At 37.1% G+C, this 6,181-nt stretch overlaps 1 long non-coding RNA gene across 1 annotated transcript in view; it reads left to right on the top strand.

Annotated features, from left to right (window-relative positions):
- Window positions 1-282: 282 nt before the first annotated feature.
- LOC120588364 (uncharacterized) overlaps window positions 283-6,181 on the top strand; it is a 28,833-nt gene continuing 22,934 nt past the window's right edge. The window contains exon 1 of the long non-coding RNA XR_005649235.1: window positions 283-385. This is a non-coding gene — a long non-coding RNA (uncharacterized LOC120588364). The remainder of the gene's footprint in view (window positions 386-6,181) is intronic.

The raw sequence follows: 6,181 nt of genomic DNA, 5'->3' as shown, positions 1-6,181 counted from the left end.
GGCATATTAAGTTTGTGGTGCTGGTTTAGCATCTGTGTGAACAGAGCTGATTTTGTCTTAAAAAGCTGACTCCATTTTAAAGTGAATCCACGAAAACCCTCTGTCCCCTCCCCCTCCCCTGACTGACTCTGGAATATGCACAGGAACTTTGAGTTAATCGCAAATTACCATTAATCCTTCTCTTCCTCTGGGGCAAGGCACCCTCAATGTTTAACTTGCCCTGGCAGGAGAGCCCCGGTATCTGGTCCCTTTGTTCTTTTTGATTCCCCCTGCATTCCTTTAGAGTACTAGGTCTATTATCTAGGGTTATAGAAAACAGCTGGTCTGAGGAGTAAAGGTTACTAGGATTCATTTGCTGCCCTGCTGCCACCTAGGACTGCTTTCTGTAAGTAAATTTCCAATGAAACCAGCAAGCTAGACTTGTCTTGATTCATTTTATTTTGCCTCTCAGCTACTTTGGTATTTGGAGGCTGCTTTGCATACATGGCTTTTTGACTAAAAAACAGGTACAGATGCTGAATACGTAACAATCATTTGTGTATATATGTATCACTAGTGTCTCAAAGAATGGTAGTGGCTGGTAGGATAAATTTTGGATTCATCAGTACATATTTAGAGACATTGGGATGAACGAGATCAACTCATGACACTATATTTTGATTATAGATACAAAACAATAAATAAAAATAAGTAGTAGTATGAGTTTAGACTTGGAAAATATAATGTATAAAATGTTACAAGCATAATAAAAACTGAAGAAAACTAAAATTCTATAGGATTTTAGGTAATCTGTAGGTGATTAGAAATGTTATTTTTATCTTTAAAAAACTTTGAGTCCTCTGTAGACTATGAGCTACTATCGATTTATTTTTCTCCTTGTTAAATTACAGATATATTGAAGGGGAGAAGCAAAAAATGAGATAGTGGTATTTCCCCTCCTTTTCTTCTCTATTTGTTTGTAGCTTTCACCCTCTAATGTAAAAGGTATCTAGTTATTTATTAATTTGAAATTCTTAACTTAGTTCATTATCGTCCCCATCTCCTTTTAAAATTTCATCATTTTGTCAGGAGGCTAGACAACAGCACTCATAACAGTAATGCATAGAGCAATTTCAATTCTAATTGGTCTGTGTGGATTAGAGTAATAATGGACCCATGATAAACTCTTAAAAGCACATTGCCAGGGTAAACAATAATGAGTCCTTTGAAGCCATTAGCCTTTGCCTCTGTTTTTGCTAGACTGAGTCAAATTTTCAGAGAATATAGTATCTCTGAGCTCATTTACATAAGAATCACTTTTCTTGTTCTATTCCTCTAGTTCCTGATAAACTTTAAATATAGAAATGATAAATATGTGGAAGTTTAACACATACGTTATAAAAATATAAAATATATTTTTGATTTGTATTGTATATATATTTTATGTATCTACTTACCAAACTACTTTTTTTTTTCTATCTAGTAAAAATGATTCAAAGATCATATATTGGTGTCTATTTTGAAAGATAAACTTTCTGAAGTCCTGGGAGGTAGGTAGGTAGAGTCATAGAGGATGACAGAGACTTATATATGAGAAGGTTTTCTACAGGGCTAATAAATGCAGGTAATAACACGGGCAGAGAGTGATGCTAAATGATGCTAAACTGAGGAGGTGAGTTACTGGGAGTACATTAGACAAAAAAGACGTGTATAAGCTGAACAAAAAGCCACAGTCAGAGAAGGAAATCATAGAGGGTTAAAGAAAATGGACAATTCAAGACACAAAATAAGAAATTATGTAAAAGACAAAAAAAAGGGTTTTTTGCTTTTTCACACATTTTTATAATTTACAAAGTTTGATCACCTCAATTAGTCTAGTACCTACCTGGCCCTATATATAGTTATTAAAATATTATTGACTATATTCCCTTTGCTGTACTTGATATCTCCATGATAATTTTGTAACTTCCAATTTGTACTTTTTAATCCTTTCACCATTTCTACCCATTACCCCAACTCCCCTTCCATCAGGCAATCATCAAAATGTTCTCTGTATCTATGAGTTTATTTTGTTTGTTTGTTTTGTTTTTAGATTCCACCTACAAGTGAAGTCATATGGCCTTTGTCTTTGTCTGACTTTCTCCACTCAGAACAGTATCCTTTAGAGCCATCCATGATATTGCCGATGGCAAGAACTTATTTTTTATGGCTTTTTATTATTTTTTAACTATTCCATTATGTAGATGTACCACCTCTTCTTTATCCATTCATTCATTGATGGACACCCAGGTTGCCTCCATATCTTGGCTACTATAAATAATGCTGCAATGAGCATATGGATACACATGTCCTTTCCAAGTAGTGTTTTGAATTCGTTCAGATAAATACCCAGAAATGGGACTACTGGGTCCTTCTTTTATAGTCTTTGTTTTAAAGCATATTTTGTCTTATATAAGTATTACTAACCCAGCTTTTCTTTTTTTGCATTTTCCTTTTTATGAAATATCTTTTTCAATCTCTTTAACTTTCAGTCTTTTCGTGTCTTTGGTTCTGAAGTGAGTCTCTTGTAGGCAGCACATGTGAGCATTTTGTTTTCTTATTTGTTTAGCAACCATCTATTAATTGGAGCATTTAATCAATTTAAGTTTAAATTTTGATAGATATGTAGTTATTGATATTTTATTATTTTAATATGTATTTCTTCTTCTTCTTAAAGAAGTCCCTCCAACATTTCCTGTAATACTGGCTTGGTGGTGATGAACTCTTTTAGTTTTTTTTTTGGCTGGAATATTTTTTATCTGTCCTTTAATTCTAAATGATAACTTTGTTGGGTAATCTTGGTTACAGGTCCTTGTTTTTCATTGTTTTCAATATTTCACACCAATCTCTTCTGGTCTGTAAATTTCTATTGAGAAATCAGCTGACATTCTTATGGGAGCTCTCGTGTAGGTAACTAATTGCTTTTCTCTTGCTGCTTTTAAAATTATCTCTTTGTCTTTAATTTTTGTAACTTTAATTATGATGTGTCTTGGTGTGGGACTCTTTGGGTTCATCTTGTTTGGGATTCTGAGCTTTGTGGGGTTGTATGTCTATTTCCATCACCAGATTAGGTAAATTTTCCATTAAATCTTCAAATAGGTATTCAATTCTTTGCTCTCTCTCTTCTCCTTTTGAGACCCATATGACACGAATGTTTATACGGTTGATATTCCAGAGGCCCCTTAAACTATCCTCATTTTTTTTTGGATTCTTTTTTCTTGTTACTGTTCTGGTTGGCTGTTTTCTGCTACCTTATCTTCTAAATCGCTGATTCATTCCTCTGCTTCAGCTAATTTACTGTAGATTCCCTATAATGTATTCTTTATTCATTTTCATATTCTTCATTTCTAACTGGTTCTTTTTTAAGTTTTGTATCTTCATTTTTATGTTTTCTATCTCTTAGTTAAAGTTCTCACTGAGTTCCTTTACTTTTCTCCTAAGCTCATTGAGACTCTGTATAACCAGTGTTTTAAACTTTGGGTTTGATGGATTACTTGTCTCCATTTTGTTTAGTTCTCTTTCTGGAGTTTTGTTCTGTTCTTTCTTTTGGGACATGTTTCTTTGTCTCCCCATTTTGGTTGCCTCTCTGTGTTTGTTTCTATGTATTAGGTATGGCTGTTATATCTCCTGGTCTTAGTAGAGTGGCTAAATGGAGTAGATGTCCTGTAGGGCCTGTGGCACAGTATCCCTAGTCTCCTAAGCTGGATGCTCCAGGTATGACCCTTGTGTGGGTTGTGTGTGTCTTTCTATTGTAGTTGATCTACAGTTGTTGTTTGCATGTCATTGAGAGGGAATTCCCCTAGGGCCGATTGGATATGGGGACTGGCCATGACTATTGTGGAGGAGCTGTTGTGTAGGGGCTGACCCTATAAAGGAGGATTTGCTTTACTGGGTTTCTGGTGCCTTCCCAGTCAGTCCTTTGGGCATATCATCCACAGAGACAGCCAGGTAGTGTGCTCTGGCTTGGTCCAAAGCTGACCAATGGGCATCTTGCCCCAGGCTCTTCTGGGAAGAGCTTCTCTAAAAGTTAAGTTTAGCCATAGCCTATGCCTTGCTGGGAGCCACCTGGTGTGAGCCTCCAAGAAGTCCTCAGATGGCTGCCACCTATCCTGGGCTTGGAAGTGCCTGGTAGAGGCCAAGCCTCATATTGAGTCTACTGCTGGGTATGGGGCTGCTCAGCAAGAGAGCAAGAGGTTCGGTGCAGGCCAAGGCCAATTAATGCTTATTTTTGGATTTGTTGACTTTTGAGAGATTTTACGAAAGTGTACAGCTGAGCCAAGACAAGCCATTTATGTGGAAAAACCAACGGAGGTAGCTTGAGTGGGCCTAAAAGTTGAGAGGGTGGGAGCTCAGTGAATCACTAGGGCCAGGAGAATGGTATTGGTCAGGTTGATGGAGACTCAGATATGGCACCCTCCTGCATGTGCAGGCTAGGTTGAGGGAGGGCGCAACGAAAAAATAATGGCTTATATCAACACTTCTGTCTTGAAGAAAGCTACCCCTCCAGCCCTCACCCTAAATCCAGAGAACTCAGCTCTTTCCCATATGTTTCTGGCACCCCTTGAGCTGCTGCCCCAGTGCTGAAGCTCAGACCGAATGAGTCTGTCAGTAAGTAAGTCTGTGCACGAGCCTTTTAAGAGGAAAGGCTGGGATTCCCTGAGTCCTCCATCTCACTCAGCCACAATCTCCCCCGCTTTTCATAACCAGAGGTCATGGTGACTTCTCTTCCCAGCACTGGAACCCTGGGCTAGGGAGCCTGGTACGGGGCAGGGAACCCTCACTCCTCAGAGGGGACATTGGCAGCTGAGATATCCCTCCTGATTTTTAACTACCACATGTGGTGTGTGACCAGCCCATTTTGCATCTCCCCTCTTCCTACCAGCCTTTACATAGTTTCTTCTATATATCCTCAGTTATATGACTTCTGTTTAGTTAGAGTTTTGGCAATGCTCAATGTTAGTGTTCCTGTAATTAGGTTGTAATTTTGATGTGATCATGAGAGGAGGCAAGCCATAGCTCTTACCTACTGGACCATATTGACCAGGACTCTAAGAGAAATAGTTTTATAACTGAGAAAACAGAAAATATACCTTGGGTTTATACATTTGTCTGCATAGAGAAATTTTCAAGAGAATAAAATTCAGTTATGCTTACATGTGCACAGGTGCATACACACAGATGAATGCATCTTTCTGTACCAACATCTTATAGTTACAAAATACCTTGTTCCAAGTGGCCTTCTCTGTGCTTTGCTAGGCAGAGGGACATTTTAACTTTAGAGTGGATATTGAAAAGGATCTCTGAGTAATTTTTCTTAAGATCCTTTTGTTGAAGTCTAAAACTCTTGACCAAATCTTTTATTTACCGTATGCATTTTGAACAATCATTGTCAGGCAAGGTTGAGATTTATTTGAACTTGCGAAGAAGATGTTTAATTTACAAAAGAGCTAATTTGGTGTAGCTGAGGTGATTTTTTTTTTTTTCATTGCCAAAGGTCTTTACTCTTGCAGAAATGTGGTTCCCTCTAATTGGTTACTATATCTAAAATCTAGTGAGCAAGAAAATCTTATGCAATCAGCAAGGATGACTTTGATTTTGTTAAGACCAAAACCCAATGGTCAATTTTTAACCAATCAACTTAATCTTCAACCTATTTTGTCCCATATAAATGTAGATACATGTAAACCAATTTGCAGATGCTCTCAATATATACAGCCTGCTCTTTCCCTTTCTTTTACTCTTCTTGATAATTGAACGAGAAAGTAGGTTAACTATTAGCCTAGTGTGACTAATATGTTTTATGAATGCATATGGTAATTATGATACCATCATTCTTATGGATTGCTTTTATTATAATTAACAATTGCTATTACAATGATCATTGTCTTAGTTGACCCATAACAACTATTCTCTGTAGGTACAAGCGGAATTTAAAAGCATATGGGGAAGGTCAAAACCAGTTCATAATTCAACTTCTGAACATTGAATTCCTGCTAAAATTTTCCTCTTATGGATAGTTTAGAATTTCCATTAGAAAAGAGTGGGCCTGAGAAAAGCAAAATCTCAGCACAGATCTTAGAGACAAAATTCCATACACAGGAGGGCTATCAACAGAAGTGCTATATGTCAATTAATATCTTCCCTAATATCACTGCAAAAAAAT

The sequence above is a fragment of the Pteropus medius genome, unplaced genomic scaffold (genome assembly GCF_902729225.1).
Source record: "Pteropus medius unplaced genomic scaffold, Ma_sr-lr_union100, whole genome shotgun sequence".
NCBI classification, from domain to species: Eukaryota; Metazoa; Chordata; class Mammalia; order Chiroptera; family Pteropodidae; genus Pteropus; species Pteropus medius.
This window is presented reverse-complemented; position numbering and strand designations above follow the sequence as displayed.